This window comes from Eubalaena glacialis, chromosome 5 (genome assembly GCF_028564815.1).
Source record: "Eubalaena glacialis isolate mEubGla1 chromosome 5, mEubGla1.1.hap2.+ XY, whole genome shotgun sequence".
Taxonomy (NCBI): domain Eukaryota; kingdom Metazoa; phylum Chordata; class Mammalia; order Artiodactyla; family Balaenidae; genus Eubalaena; species Eubalaena glacialis.
The window spans coordinates 102,801,518-102,816,652 of NC_083720.1; the positions used below are offsets into that span (position 1 = coordinate 102,801,518).

Here is a 15,135-nt window from a genome sequence, read left to right on the forward strand (position 1 = left end):
GATGAAGAGGAATAAGTGTGCCTAGCTTGCCATCTTTCCCAGAATATTTTCACCAATGTTTATGTTTTTTAGTAAATGTGTTGTAATGAAAAATACTTCTCAGCTTTTTTACTCACCTTATATGCTTGATAGAGCAATAAATGACTTTGTCCACTCTCAAAGAACAAAAATTTATTCTCATCAAGGAGACTTAAAAAAAAATCTGTTCTTTGTGTGACAAGGCAGGTATTGAGCAGTTGTTTTCCTGCACCTATTGTCCTTAATTTTTTCTGTTCATCTCTTCATTCCCAAATACGCAAAACTACAGAGAAAAAAAGTTATAAAAGGCTAAAGATATGTGATTTCTCCTGAGGTGTTATTCTGTAGAAACATCTGGGTGTGTCATGTACCTGAGTGATTATAAAACAAACATTTTAAATATGTTTGTAAACAGGTCATTTCCCTTAATGTGTGCACAACCTTCTAAATAATATATCCCAATAGTCTATAGCAATGCATTCCTAAAAATAATCCATGGTGATAACTAAATGCTGCTTCTAGGAATGGAAGAATAGAAAAGAGAAAGATTTGTGAAAAAATGAGAGGAACAGTTTACCTCATTGAAAGTACTGGTTCAAGTTCTTCTTTTCTCTGTTTGTCAGAACTACAAATGAATTATTTTATTCTTTGTATGTAAGCACAAATAGCTTTGATGGTTATAAAGAAATAGTTCATGTATGTGTCATTGATTTAAATTACTTGAAAACCATTCCAATTTTAAGCAAATAATTACATGTCACAATTTCATGCTAAATATGTTGTTACTTTTTACTAAAATCTTAAGTGTAAGATTCAGTATAATATAAAAATTACATAAATAAATACCAATTAATTCAGTTGCTCTTAGAGTAACCTTCTTACTCAGAGTGAGTTGAAAAAAGGATACCCAATTTTTTATCTTATTTGAAATTATAAAATTATTTTAAGAAAAATTTAATTTAGGAAGTTTTATTTTTCTGTTTAATCATTGGGAATTGTGTAGAAAATTTCTTTATTATATTTATTATTTATATATTATTATTATTTTATATGTTTATTAGATGTGTATAGCTCTTCACGTTGCCAGTATCATCAAGTAAAATGCTGCCAACCCCTTCCATATGTCATACCTTTTTTAATATGTCTTTGGTGTCTACACAGTCATGGCCTCATTGCAGGGATTCAGTAAATACTTGTTACTTAGTCAGTTCATTAATTCTTTCATTCAACAATTATTTATCAAATGCCTATTATGTATCAGATATTTAATGCAAAAGGTAAACTGTAAATTTACATTTATTTATATCAAAATTTATATTTTGGAGGTTATACCTTGGAAAATATTCTATAAATATCATTAGGTGAGCAGTTATTCTTAAAATAATGTTCTATTCACCTTAGTTCTTATTGTTATAAATACTGGTTCACAAAACACCATGTTAGATCCCAATAATGTCACTTATTTTAAGGCTGTAGCAAGGACATTTTTTGCTCCCTGATATCAATGATCCTCTTCTCCTATAATGAAAGGACTGTTGTTTTGTAGCAGGACATGTGGCTACAGAGTAAGCACTACATTTTCTAAGCTCTCTTGGAGGTGATGTGTGCGGTTTCCAGATTTTCCTTAAAGGACGAAGAGCTGGCCCTCTGCCATCTTTTCCCCATCCTGCTGCTTTGAAAAGTGTTTGTGGTGATGGATCATCTTGTACCATGTGGATAAGAGCAGTATCTGAGGGATGACAGAGCTATGTGATAGAAAAAGCCTGGGTCCTCCATAAAATCCCTAGACTATCATTTCCATACTGTAATGTGAAAGGAATAAACCTCTGTTTTCTTTATGGACTGTATTTGAATCTCTGTTATGCATTTCCTAAGACAGAATTTGGTACCAGAAATGGGGTGCATGAAGTGGCATAACCTAGATCTGTGGCATAATATGTTTAGCACTTGGGAGGCAGGAAGCACAGACACAGATAATGGAAGTTGAAAAGCTGGTTGATCCCTGATATGCTGAGGCAAAGCATTGATATAACTGTTGATTACAGTATTTTAGAAGGCAGATTAAATGGTGACGGAGGCCATATATAACATTAGGGGAAATCACTGGAAAGCTGCAGGATCTTCATGTGTGTTGGCAGCTTCTTGCTCTTCCAGCAAAATCCTATGACAGAGATGAACTCAGGCTAGAGTTAACCAGTCTGCAAGCAAAGGTGGAAGGGCATATAGTTCTGTTAAGAAAGGCTCTTTGTGCCAGGTTAGCAAAATAATTTCACTGAGAGTCCTATAATTTGAGGCCTTTGAGGGTTGAAAAAGTCAACTCCTGTATTCCAAACCAAAGCAATTATAACTGGTAGCTTCAAAGCCACTGCCTTAGTAGGAGATAAATTCAATGTCCTGCCAGATTTGGGAGCCAGACAAGAAGCAAAATCAAATTAAGAGTATTGCTTTTCCACCCAAACAAAATGGTTTAGATAGCCTGGATGTAGCTTCCATCCAGAGAAGGGGGTAAGGAAAGCACACAGGGTAATAAGGAAAAGACAAGCATCTTTAAGCTTAAAGAGTACATCTAGATTAAATCTTTGGCTATAGTTACTTACATATGGAACTACTCCAAAACAAATTGCCTGGAAGCTAGCTAAGGTTTTGAGGGAATTGTATGGCTACAGAACAACAACATAGCCTGCAAAAGCCTGTAATTGTTCAACCCTTTAGAAAATTCCTGGGCCGCCAAATCTGGACCAGCAAGGAGAAGGCTACAAAAATATCACAGTCTCCAAGAAGAGCAATCTTTGTACCACCTGCTTGATTCATGGCAAGGGAGGACAAAAGATAGGAAAGCACCCGCCAGGGGGTAGAACCAAAGGCTTTGGAAGAAAGCGCACATTTCTTCCAGGAAAGCAGAATCAGGGCCTTCCAGATGAGACTAATCCATTGTTGGTTCATGGAATATTTGTAACGCCTACTTAGTAGGATTTGATTATTGCCATGGCCCAGTGACTGCTATAAATTTCCCAATCCCTCTTTGCTCAATAGGGGCAGTTTAGTTTGCAATATCTACTTCTTCACAAGCCGTGTGTATTGAGTGTATGGGGACAGATAAACTTGTTTTAGTTTGTAGGTTGCCAAATCATGAGGCTCCACATCCATGATTAATGAAGGGAAAGAGCTATACATCATCCAGAGAGGAGACACTTTTAGCTGGGTACAGTAACTAGTGGGACTTTGGAATTTTCTCCCTTGTGGAGGTAATCAATGTATTCTATGTGAAGGAGAGAGATTTTGATGGATATTTGGGTTGCCACATGAATAGACTGTGGCAAATAATGCTAGTTGTATTTAAATGTCCATTCTCTCCTTTAACAGAGACACAGGCATACCTCTGAGATGTTGCATGTTCAATTTTAAACCACCACAATAAAGTGAGTATCACAATTAAGTGAGATACACAATTTATTTTTGTTTCCCAGTGTATATAAGAGTTACGTTTATACCATACCGTAGTGTATTAAATGTGGAATAGCATTGTGTCTAAGAAAACAACGTTCATGCCTTAATTAAAAATACTTTATTGCTAAAAAATGCTAACCATCATCTGAGCCTTCAGTTGAGTCATAGTAGTTACATTAAAGATCACTGATTTCAGATTATCACAACAAATATAATAATAATGAAAAATTTTGAAATATTGTGAGAGTTAACCAAACTGTGACACAGAGACATGAAGTGAGCAAATACTGTTGGAAAAGTGGCACCAATAGACTTGCTCCATACGGGGTTGCCACAAACCTTCAATTTGTAGAAAACACCATAACTGTGAAGTGTAATAAAGAGAAGCACAACAAAACAAGGTATGCCTGTAAAGCCCCTGATTTTTGGCTATGTGCAGGACTGCCAAAAATAAAGTTTTTTTACCTTCCTTGTAGTTAGGTGTGGCCACATGACTAATGGATGTAAGGAGACTTTGTGGGTGCAGAATCTGGGATGTTTTTAAAAGGTAAGTGTGTTGCATTCCTGTCACCCTTCCTCTATCCCATTTTTTCGAACACAAATGAGGTAGTGAGCTATCTTGGAACAAGAACTAAGGATGATTTTGAGGGAAAGGTAGACCAATAAGATAGAAGGAGATTTTGTCCTTGGGTAGCTTTGTGTAGCAGAGCTCCCATACTAGTTCTGTATTGCTCCCCTTAAGAATATTTCACAAGGGAGAAGTAAACTTTTATTACATTAAGAGGGTTGATATTTGGGTCTTGTATCAGTCAGCTATTGCTGCATAACAAACAATATAAAAATTTCAGTGGCATACAAAAATAATCATTTATTTCTTGCTCATGAATTGGTTGGAACAGTTCTGTTTCATACTTCAGGTAGAATGGTAAATTCTGCTTCATATTCTCCTACTTCTCCTAAGATCATATGAGTGTGTATACTGTTTGTAGCTAAGAGTTATGAGAGCCAGATAAATGACTGTAGTGAACTTTCCTACATAATAGTGAACTATTATGCATTTATGAATATCATGTAGGTGAAAGAGAAGTTGAATGATGGTTTTGAGTTTTGAAGGTGTAATTTAGTACTGTATTGAGTGGAAGTAAATTACTATATCAGTGCTAATGCTAGTGTAGCTATACAAAAATTCTGTTATTTTGCCATCTCTCTAGAACTGTAAAAAGGCCTGGGATTTTACCCTACTTGCACACTAATAAGTTAGCCTGCTATAGTTTTATAGATGCTGACGGGAGACAAGACTCTTGGGTCAGAGATGATGAACAATTTATTATTCACAACATTAGCAGCAACCAGAAAATCAGCATTTTTTTGCACCTGTTTTCTGGGCTCCAGCTCCCATAAGGAAACACAAAGAGGGTGAGCTGATACCTGCACACTCTATGGGTTGCATTACAGGAGAAGAATCCAGAGCATACAGAGCCCAGAATTTTTAATAATGGGTAGTAAGCATCCTGCCTTTTGCTACAGAGGGGAGACAATATCTTTATCTTCCAAAGTTGTAAACAAATGTGTCTCTTACTGCGGAGTAAATACCACATCTTCCAAGGCTGTTCACGATACAAACATACTTGAAACGATCTTCTGGAATAAAGGACAGTCAGTATCCCTACTAGCAACAGGTGTAGAAATGAGAGATCCATGGAGAATTGTCTCCCAAACTGCTTTTGCCAAAGTCATTAGTGACATTCTAATTTTTGTTCTAACGTGTACTTTTGTCTGCTTATCTAACTTGATCTCTTACAGCTTGCGGCTCTATTGTCATTTTACCCATTCTGGTTTAATTACACCATTTTCTCTAGGCTTTCTTCTTACTCCCTTGACTTTTTATTCATTTTTTCTTCATTTATCAAATATGTTTTGAGCACTTCATATGCTTCAGGTAGTCTTGTAGGCACTGAGAAGGAATAATACAAAAAAAGCACCTTTGCTTTCATGAAACTTGCAGTCTAGTAGGGGAGGTCAGATAATAAGTGAGATAAATTAAATGATATATAATATTTTAGGTGGTGGCAAGTACTAAGGAGAAAATTAATGCAAGGTAAAGGAATAGAGGAATAGGAAGATTCCAGTGGATTGCCATTTGAGAACAAAGGCTTTTCTGAGAAAGTAACATTTGAATAAAAATCTGAAATAAGTGAGCAAACCTTGAGGCTGTTTGAGCCCTATTTGAGGGTGGATGGAAGAGATCTAGGAAAAGCCAACAGGAAATGCAAGGCCTTGAGCCCATAGTAGGCCTCGTGTGTCTGAGGAATAGCAGGAAGTGTCCTATTACTTATCCGTTTATTGTTCAGCTTCCAAAGGTCATCCTAACTCTGACAATATAAACTTAATTTTTTTTTTCTTCTACAAATTTATGGTTTTATGTGTGTGAGTGTATGTGTGTGTGTGTGAGAGAGAGAGAGACATGCTTCATCCATTTGTAAGAGTTAAGGTAGAGAATTTTCCAAAAGGTTGTCTAGTTTTTCTAAGATAATTTATTGAGTAATCTTTTTCTTTCTCCATTGATTTGAAACGTTACCTTTGTCATTTAAAGAATTAAAATAAATTCTTATCTGAATTATGCTTTTTTTTTTACTTTCTTCTGTTGCATTCATCTATCAATTTTTAAAATTCATTAAGAAGCTATTTTAATTATATGACTTTTTTTAGAAATTTCTAGACTTTCCTCCTTATTTTTCCAATTGAAATGTATAATCCCTATGTCTGATTTCAACATTTTCTTGGTATTTTAATTTATATTGCACTTAATACATGACAGATAGATAAATAGATAAATGAATATGGCACCTGAGTCATCCCATACAAGAATGTGATTTGTTTATTAATTTATTTAAATATTCTTTTATACTCCTTAATAGATCTTTAAGGTACAATAATGTGTCTTTTTGGTTATTGGGTTTATACTTAGGCCTTTTTTTTTTCAATTGTGTTTAGGTGTTAGTAACATTGAACATGATAGAGAAATACACATCTCCGGACCCAATTTTAACAGTTAATATGCTTTATTGTCAGCCTCAGGTAATTCTTAGAATTCAAGTTTCAGTTATTTTGTTTATTATTCTAATGAAATTATGACATATCCAGTATAGAAAGTATAGAAAGTTATCAAACATATTTCTAAGTGAGAGTTTTGGTGTTCTGGGCTTTGCGTATATAACAATGATGAGGCAGTTACTGATCCTGTGACAGAAACATACCCCAAGTGATCATCTAATCTTCTGTCTTCCCCTGGATAGAGCTAAATTAAAAACATCAGGCAAAGCAGCTTAATATACTTATTGGAGATTTAGGTCAAGACAAGAAGATCCACATATTCCTCTGGTACAGTCTACAAAGTATAGAGTCATTTTGCAGATGGTCTTATATCCCAATGGGGCGAAGATATACCACCTGCATTTTTCTATTTTGTTTTGATTTTTAGTCAAAGTTTGCATGATGGCATGGAGACTATCCCACTCACTTTCCTACCATAGTCTGATTATTATTTAAGTCATGATGTTTATCAGTAAAGTTCTTTGTTTTGTGGGTACAAGTAAAATATTCAGTTTTTCTTAAGATTTATTTTGCTCTGAATTTTCACAATGAAATTGTTTCATGCTTAATTTGATTATTTTTATGATAAAAACAGAATTACTTTTTAAATTATCTCTAGCTTCATTCTTGTTTTCCTTATTGGCTACTGATATTAACAATTAGCCAAGCCTGATTCTTGATGCAATTTCATAATTTTTTTCATGTAGAGGTAGAAAAGGTTTACTTCTAAAAGCAAATAAATGAAAATAATTTAATAATTTTATTAAACATGATTGTGTGTCTTACTGGATTCAGAAATCTATTTTTTAAAAACATTTAAAATAATGATCATAATTGATAATTATATTTTTTGAATTTTCCAGGATTACAATGAAATTAAATAATTTATAATATTTTCTACTTTGCTAACCATGTGCTTAACTATCAAGTTTTCAATCCATTTTGTTTTGTTTAATTTCTAAGAATGCCAACATCTAAAAAGCACTGACAAACTTATCTTCTGAAGCTAGAAAGTCCCACAGTCTCCTTCAGTACTTTATTTTTAATTCAGTTCAATACTTATAGATATTAATTTTTCACCAAAATGTACAACTTCTTTCTCAAAGCTAGAAAGTTACTGATTCATAAGGTAGACTACCTTGTTACTAATTCAAATAGCTTTTTGGTTCCCCAATAATTTCTCTCTTCCTCTTCTCTTCTCTCTTCCTCTTCCCACCTGTCTTACTTGCCTGGAAAAGATATGCAATAAAGCAGTGGAGCAAAGTACATTATGCTGGCACAAAATTAAAAAAAAAACATTATTTTGAGATTGCTTATAACAACAAATCAAGCCCAAGAAGCTAGTTTTAGAATTAAGTCCTAGTGCTAGGAAAAAAGACTCCTCACATAACTGCAAACCTTTAATTTTACCAGCCTATATAAAAACTTATCAATACTGTATTTGATACCAAAGAGGGGAAGAGAATAAAAAAGTTGCCTTTTCAAACAATGCTATTAGTAAATACGTTGACATTCATATCAAATATGAGAGAGACAACATGAATCCAGAAGAATAGTACATCATAAAGTTTCATTACACGTGGATGATTCCACAGAAGTAATATACTTACTAATATCACACAGCTTGGAATCCCTGAAGAGAAATGCTTGGAAGAATATTATTTGTTCCAAAGAAGCTCTATATCAAACATCTGGGAATAAAATGTTCAAAGTGGTAAAGGGATACTTGAAACCAATAACATACTAAGGAAGCACTCACCAAAATATCTTTGGGCATTGAAGGTTATGTTAGGTTGTAGGAAAACGTATGAGATTTACATCAAAAGTTCTTTTTAAAGCCTAGAATTCAAAAATACATTATTTAATTAACATTAGATATATTTACATTTGTCAGTGTTTGTCCATAGATTTACAGTGCATATTAAAAGATGTTATTAAAATGGTGATTGGTAATAAAAAATGAGGGTAATATATATATAATGGTAATTAAATCCAAGCTGTTAAAATATCTTTTTCATCTTTATTCAAAGAAAGGTGATCAGAACACAATTTCATACTGAAGTGCATTGGTTCTTCAAGGAGAGTTACGCAAGAATTTATAAAATTATTGACGAATTTTGTGTGTGTGTGTGTGTGTGTGTGTGAGAAAGAGAGAGAGAGAGAGATGAAGGAGTATAAGGAAGAGGAGGGGCTGGTTTCTTACTTTGCATATTTTTAAAAGCCATTGTTGTTGGCTTTCAAAATAGTGCACTTTGTATTTTTTCAGCTTCCAAGGAGCTTAATTAATGTACTTTAACAGGTACTGATAGAGTTAATGGAAAAATCTGAATCCTAAACATTTAAGATGAGCAAAGCAACATCTGTGTAGGATTGAGGAAAATCTTTAATATTTTTAAATACTTGAAGGTTTAAAGTCAGCATTACCACCAGACTGTTCACTGTTAAATTTGTCACACACAAAAAAGAGGGAAGACATTTTAAAGGACTGATTGCTCCCATGAAATATTGATATAATTTAAACAGAATTATCTGAATTCTGGTAATTTTGTAAGAAAGCAATTTAAATACAAGCAACGTATATTCATTTGATACCACCTACTTGTGTGAACAAAATTTGTCATTAATATCACTATGAAAAATTTAAGGAGATCATCATTAAAAAGTTTTGATAAGGATTTGTGTATAGCTATTTCGAACGTAAAACCGTATACTAAAGCATTATGTCCATAGAAGAAATTTCATGTTTCTTATTAAAAGTTAGAAAACATTTTTTGGAAAGTGCATTTATAGTCGATATTTTAAATCTTCCCTAATACTTTGTATTTTATTTATATTATAATCATAAAATGCAAAGGCAATGTAATATTTCTTTCCTCTAAGTCTTATATAGATGCTCCCAGAGTCAGTTTTGTGAAAATTTTATTTCTATGTGTGTCATGAAAAAAAGGCTGTGAGTCACTTCTTTATAATGCAACAAGGGAGAATAGTGAGTCAATAACTGGTGAAATTATCAGGGCTGAAAAAAGCAGCATCTTTGAAAACAGGCAGTGAAGATGGTAGTGGTTTAAAAGATTGGACTAAATGAGTTAGATAATTTTCATCAGAATAAAAAAACAAATGAGGTAAAGCTAAAGTAGATTAGGGAAGATAACTGTTCTTGGGAAGTTGAAAACTGTCGATTTTTTTTTTTTTAACATCTTTATTGCAGTATAATTTCTTTACAATGGTGTGTTAGTTTCTGCTTTATAACAAAGTGAATCAGTTATACATATACATATGTTCCCATATCTCTTCCCTCTTGCATCTCCCTCCCTCCCACCCTCCCTATCCCACCCCTCTAGGTGGTCACAAAGCACAGAGCTGATCTCCCTGTGCTATGCAGTTGCTTCCCACTAGCTATCTATTTTACATTTGGTAGTGTATATATGTCCATGCCACTCTCTCACTTTGTCACAGCCTACCCTTCCCCCTCCCTATATCCTCAAGTCCATTCTCTAGTAGGTCTGTGTCTTTATTCCCGTCTTGCCACTAGGTTCTTCATGACCTTTTTTTTTTTTTTCCCCTTAGATTCCATATATATGTGTTAGCATACTGTATTTGTTTTTCTCTTTCTGACTTACTTCACTCTGTATGACATACTCTGACTCCATCCACCTCACTACAAATAACTCAATTCCGTTTCTTTTTACGCCTGAGTAATATTCCATTGTATATACGTACCACATCTTCTTTATCCATTCATCCGATGATGGACACTTAGGTTGCTTCCATGTCCTGGCTATTGTAAATAGAGCTGCAATGAACCACAAGAGAAGGAAAACACCTACAATAACAAACCCAAAACATTTAAGAAAATGGGAATAGGAACATACATATTGATAATTACCTTAAATGTAAATGGATTAAATGCTCCCACCAAAAGACATAGACTGGCTGAATGGATACAAAAACAAGACCCATATATATGCTGTCTACAAGAGACCCACTTCAGACCTAGGGACACATAAACACTGAAAGTGAGTGGATGGAAAAAGATATTCCATGCAAATGGAAATCAAAAGAAAGCTGGAGTAGCAATTCTCATATCAGACAAAATAGACTTTAAAATAAAGACAATTACAAGAGACAAAGAAGGACACTACATAATGATCATGGGATCGATCCAAGAAGAAGATATAACAATTGTAAATATTTATGCACCCAACATAGGAGCACCTCAATACATAAGGCAAATACTAACAGCCATAAAAGGGGAAATCGACAGTAACATAATCATAGTAGGGGACTTTAACACCCCACTTTCAGCAATGGACAGATCATCCAAAATGAAAATAAATAAGGAAACACAAGCTTTAAGTGATACATTAAACAAGATGGACTTAATTGATATTTATAGGACATTCCACCCAAAAACAACAGAATACACATTTTTCTCAAGTGCTCATGGAACATTCTCCAGGATAGATCATATCTTGGGTCACAAATCAAGCCTTGGTAAATTTAAGAAAATTGAAATCGTATCAAGTATCTTTTCCGACCACAACGCTATGAGACTAGATATCAATTACAGGAAATGATCTGTAAAAAATACAAACACATGGAGGCTACACAATACACTACTTAATAACGAAGTGGTCACTGAAGAAATCAAAGGGGAAATCAAAAAATACCTAGAAACAAATGACAATGGAGACACGACGATCTTTGTCGATTTTTATACAGTGTTTTAGTAACTGTGCTTCTCAATTATGTGAAGTGTTTCTGTAATGCACTGAGCAGCTGGGATGGGACCAGTCTCCCAGTGCTGTACCCAGCCCAGCAGCTAGCGCCCTCCCAGCCCATGATGGTGCTCAGGTAATATTTGTTGAGTGAATGGGGGTTGTATTAGTTTGCTCGGGCTGCTGTTACAAAGTATCACAGACTCGGTGGCTGGCTTAAACGATAGAAATTCATTTTCTCACAGTTCTAGAGGATGGAAGTCCAAGATCAAAATGTTGGCAGGGTTAGCTTCTTCTGAAGCTTCTGTCCTTGGCTTACTGGTGGCTGCTTTCTTGTAGTGCACAAGCATCCTTGGTGTCTCTTTGTGTGTCTAAATTTCCTCTTGTTATAAGGACACCAGTCAGATTGGAATAGGGTCTGCCTATACAGTGTATCTCCAAGTATAATCATGCTCTGGGGTACTGGGGCTTGGGATTTTCACATATGAATTTTAGGGGGATACAATTCAGCCCATAATAGGGGTCCAGCAATGCAATTGAGACTCTGTAAGAGCTCATTTTTAAAAATTTGAGTTAATATCTTTCAGTGTAGGAATGATTTTCATGATATTCCGTAATGATAAAGGAAACATAGTTCTGTCAGGTATACAATTAATATAGTTAATTATCTACAGAAATAACTGCTTTCATTTAAACTTTTTTTTTAATGCTTGATTTAGTGTTTGTTTTCAATCTTTTGACAATATAATCCATTCATTTCCTTTCCTCTTTGACAACAGTTATACAAAACATTATACAAAGGCTAGAAATGTCAGTGATAGATGGCTCAGATTAATTTAGTCTCCTCCTCACCTTTGCCCATTACTCTAACAAACTATGCTACTGAGAAGATGGAGCCTCATTTAAGACTGTCTATATTGATCTGATAATTACTCAGTGAAAGACTAGATCCCGTCATATCTAAATCCTGAGCCTGTTAACTGGAAAATTGTTCCTAGAAAAGTGATGGTGCACCAGTAAACACTTAGGTCCTGCAGTAAACGCTCAGAAAAATGCTAGGGATGTTACCTGTTAACTTGTGCCTCATGGGTACAAGAACAGTTGGTGACGGTAAAAATATAAACACACTGGAAGAAATATACAAGTAACTTCCAGAAGGCCTTAGGAGGTCTTCACCCTGAAGAGACATGACCCTGCTGATAAATGTTTGCTGGCGGCTTGAGGCAGGCAAGCCTGCCCTCTGCCTGGGAGTGCTGCCACGTCATGATTGGTGCATACAGTAAGCTGTATGTCATAACCTGAATTCTTTCCTTACTTTAAAGGAGCAATTTAGTCCTTGCATGGCTCTGTGGGTATATTTTAGTCAGTTATATCATCCTGTTGGGGCAAACAGGCCCTCAGCTATTCATTTCATTCCCCACTTGTTCCTCTTGATACAGAGGAACGCCCAGCAGAATAAGTTACAGGATATGTGAATCCAAATTAGTTTTCTTCTGGCTACTGTCATTTCTGGGAAAGAGAAGTGGATAAAATTACTTTTGTAATTTCTTCTGAGAATTGTTGGTCTCTCAGGTTTGTAAAGGCCTTGGGTATCCTATATGGAACTAGCTGAGTTATGTTAACATGCTGCTGTAAAGACTATTGTAAAATACATCTCGTGATTGATTTTAGATGACAGAAATTTAATGCCTTTTGGAGCTAAAACTATTATTGTTAATACTACTAACGTTAAAAGGGCCATCAAACCAAGCTGAATGAGAACAATATGGTACAACAACAATAAGTCTGAAAAATAAGGTAATTAAATTATTGTATTTTACTTGATTACTTGTTAAGCAGTAGGAGTTGTGGGGTTAGATTATGGGATTTGTTTGAAAGGATATAACACATTTCTCCAAATGAAAACATCTGTCCACACTGGTGTTTTCCATTAGTCATCTTCAGAGATGTTAATTTAACTTAATTCACACTACTCTGCTGATGATTAATTTGAAAATGATGTTTGCATTATTAGTTGAAGTCAGAGACACCGTGAGAAATGGTAGTAAAAGCACATGGCCATGATGATGTATTTGGTAGTTAGAATGTTTACATTAAAGCAGCCCCTGGTGTTTGCATAGGGTTTGAGAGCAGAGGAGAAACTAAAATTGGCACAGGTTATTAAAATGCCTGACTCAGGAGTCAACGTAAGCCCTGAGTAGAGTCTCATAGAAACTGCAATCTTATCAAGTTTCATATGATTGGTATAGCATGCACTCACCTATTATTCTACAAGGCTATAGAGTAAGCAGTGAGAACTCAATCCCTTTTATTTATTTATGTTTAAGAAAAGGTTTTAAAATCATAAAAACTATTAGGAGAGATCATGCTTTTGTCTAATGAACCTTGCGTATCACAAACACTCCAATTTTTAATAGACAACAGTTTTCTCTGAGCATTCAGGCAGAGGCATTTACACTCCTTTAAGAGTACTCATAGGGCTTCCCTGGTGGCGCAGTGGTTGAGAATCTGCCTGCCAATGCAGGGGACACGGGTTCGGGCCCTGGTCTGGGAAGATCCCACATGCCGCGGAGCAACTGGGCCCGTGAGCCACAACTACTGAGCCTGCGCGTCTGGAGCCTGTGCTCCGCAACAAGAGAGGCCGCGATAGTGAGAGGCCCCCGCACTCCGATGAAGAGTGGCCCCAGCTCGCCGCAACTGGAGAAAGCCCTTGCACAGAAGTGAAGACCCAACACAGCCAAAAATAATTAATTAATTAATTAAAAAAAGAAAAAAAGAAAGTCATTCTCCTACATACCACAATACCATTATCACACCCAACACAATTAAAAAAAAAAATGAAATTGGTATCTTAATGGCTGAGAATTTCCCCCCTTAATTCCAGGTTAAAAAAAAAAAAAAGAGTACTCATACTAAGAGGTGTGTTCTCATATATCATCCCTTTAATTCATTTGTTCCCAAATTTTAGTGTGCATGTATCCTGTCCTATACATCTTAATGTAATTAGTCAGTATTTTGGCCCAGTAATCTAAATTTTTAACAAGCTTTAGAAATGCTCTAAAGAATAATTTAAAAAAATTCACATATACCTAATCCTCAAATTATTCCTTAAAAATAATCCCACAAGCCTGATGTTCATTTTTACCCAACTAGCTATTTTCCTAGCATTTTAGCTTTACAGGAGCTTTAAAGGTCAGAGAAGATTTTTGGTTCATGATGGCACACTAATCACATGGTACTGTGTCCTTTACCATTTCAGACACCTCAAAGGGATTAAAACATATAAATACATCATTTTGAAGATAATAGGAGGTGACCATTAGTGGTTGACAATTTTCAGCAATTTTCTGGCAGACAGAAAGCAATTTGGGGAGAGCTACTGGAAGAACCAGGATAGAGGGGGCCAGGACCTGGAAGGCGGTTGATCTACCCTGCTGAATCCTGGAGAGCCTCAAGATTCTGGAATGCCAGTTCTGATGAACAACAGGAGTGAAGAGTGAGTTGAAAAAACAAGACCATTAAGATCTATATATGGAAGGTCACAATAATCTTATACTTCACATGGTGGACAGAATACCAACAATGACCATCAACCCACTTAAGCAAAATATTGGAAGATTCCTTCTTTTAGAAATAAGTGACTGTCTGAATGGATGTGGACAGCTGGTGTGGGAGTTGGTGCCCAGATCAAAGACCTCAGCGTTCTGGGAGGTAGGAGTTCTCAAGCATAAGGACCAGCTCATCACTGAAAAATTCCACCAGCATCCGTGCACACATTGCCACGTTATTTAGGTTTTTATTGCCTCATTCCTAAGTGTGAAAAGATGACTAAGGTTCAACAGATATTTGAGGAAAACTT

The 15,135-nt window shown here is 35.3% G+C and overlaps 1 protein-coding gene across 2 annotated transcripts in view; it reads left to right on the forward strand.

Annotated features, from left to right (window-relative positions):
• CFAP299 (cilia and flagella associated protein 299) overlaps positions 1-15,135 on the forward strand; it is a 628,891-nt gene that overhangs the window by 72,986 nt on the left and 540,770 nt on the right. The gene's annotated exons all lie outside the window — the stretch shown is intronic.